Source organism: Schistocerca americana, chromosome 3, assembly GCF_021461395.2.
Source record: "Schistocerca americana isolate TAMUIC-IGC-003095 chromosome 3, iqSchAmer2.1, whole genome shotgun sequence".
Taxonomy (NCBI): Eukaryota; Metazoa; Arthropoda; class Insecta; order Orthoptera; family Acrididae; genus Schistocerca; species Schistocerca americana.
In genome coordinates this window covers 118,263,543-118,265,593 of record NC_060121.1, presented here as the reverse complement: position 1 = coordinate 118,265,593, position 2,051 = coordinate 118,263,543, and the positions used below count along the sequence as shown (strand labels likewise).

General features: G+C 42.9%; 1 non-coding gene across 1 annotated transcript; it reads left to right on the top strand.

The window, feature by feature from the left end:
- Positions 1–1,112: 1,112 nt before the first annotated feature.
- On the top strand, positions 1,113–1,274 carry LOC124608395. Its single transcript, XR_006979047.1, has one exon. It is a non-coding gene; the product is annotated as a U1 spliceosomal RNA (small nuclear RNA).
- Positions 1,275–2,051: the final 777 nt, after the last annotated feature.

Below are 2,051 nucleotides of genomic sequence, written 5' to 3'. Positions count from 1 at the left end.
AGTCCCGAAATTTCAGTACCGTACAATAATAATTTTTTTATTTTGGGATTTTTTTCCTCAGTGTCGTTACTTACGTTGGTTTTTTCTTGCCACAATGGAATCAGAATAACGCTTACAGGGCTCAGGTTAAACATGTGCATTGAAGGAGTTTTGGTTGTGTAGTGTTTACACACAAAGTGTTTCATGAATCTCTTAAGTCTTGCTCCTCTCAGGCATGGTCTGAACTGCGTTTAATGAACTTGCAATATTAGAGAATGAAATCGCGTCGGAAAGAACACAACAACTCCTGTACCCGTTTGGGTTCCCGCATTTAATTCGCCGTGTCAAGTGTAGGTTCTCACCTAATGGCTTCTAGAAAACGTGACGCGTATTGTAATGTGCTCCCAACGAGGCTGAAGCGGTTTCCATCAGCGCCTGGAACGGAGACCGCTGTAAATATGGTGAACTCTGGGTGCGCGCAGTAACTCGGTCCGCGGCGACGGCGGACTTAGCAGCTATTCAGTGGGCGGTTTCGGCGTCGTGGCTGTTGAATAATGCAGCAGTCGGCGCCAGAGCGGCTCCAGGACTGGAAAGACCGCACAGCGCGAGGAACTGGTCTCCAGTGTTCACACTCCGGAGGCACTAACTAATGTGTGATCTGATGAGGTGGTCGAGCAATCTCTTACTAACTTGGATGTAGGACTCTGGTCTCTGAGCGTACAACTTCCGCGTCCTTGCAGATATCCGGCATCCACATTGTCCGCCATATTGTAGCCAGGCAGAAGTTTACGATCAGTCTGTTTGTAATTCACAGTTGTTTGCGTACTGGAATGAAGTTTCGCTGTAGAACGGAGCGTGTACTGATCTGGAACTTCCTGCAGGATTAAAACTTCATGTCGAACTGGGACTCGAAAGGGGGACCACTGCCTTTCGCGAGCAAGTTCTCTACCAACTGAGGTACGCAAGCACGGACTCAATGTAAAATGGATCTCCTACGCCGTGACTTAGCCACTTCTAAGCAATTTTCCAGGAAAGCTGGCCCCGCAAGGTATGCAAGAGAACTTACGTGAAGTTTGGTAGGTAATGGTGGAAGCACAGCTGCAAAGGCGGGTGTTGGGACGCATTTTGATAGTACACTTACCTTCCATAGAGGTCAATGTGATTATGAACGTGGTTCCTGGTAGGTGCGGCTAATCCATTGCACTTAGGTCATGCTGACCTCTGCTATTGCGCCAAACACGGGTAACTCGGGCGAACAACTTTTTGTAGTCGGAAATACTTCCGTGCATTCCCGGTTCTTGAAACTCAAGTTACGGAACGCCGTGCATTATCACTATTTGGACAAGTGACCGCCTGGGAACACAGGCTGCTGTTAGCTCGTCCATTCTGTCCAAACGTTTCCGTGGCGATCTAAATAAAGACAGGCAGAAAATACTAACATAATAAAAACTGAGAACAAATTACAAGCGTTGCACACATACAGTCATGTAGAACGAAGAACAAAGACAAATATCAACAATAATCCAAACATTCTAAAGAAACATTGTTTCATCTAATTTCTAAAATTATATTGTTTCACCGTTAGCAAGTAAATAAAGCTCACCTAACCGGGAAAAGCATTTTAGATTAAGAACATAAAAGCACATATAGTTGTAAGTGGGATCTCTAGATACATCAGAATACTTAGTTATCATTTATCATTTTCATTCTTACAACGTTTTAAGTAACTGAACAGAGTTTCAAGAAAAAGAACAGTTATAACACTCAACTGGTCAAGAGGGCAATAATTTCACATTCATCTTCCTTTAAATGTTCTCCGCTTTAGAAGGACATATATCGTCTTTAGGGGAAAGAAAAACATTTCAATTTACTCCCTATGAAGAGGTGAAATTTTATTCCACTTTAAGACTACGTTGCAAGTCGAACAGGAAGAAAGATTTTCATTTTATTAGGATGTTGTACACTTCATCTATGTTACGAAGACATACTCATTTTCCTCATTAATCGATTTGTACGGGAAAACAGATAACTGACTGAAAATAAAGGTACTGATATTACGTACAGGCAAGAAA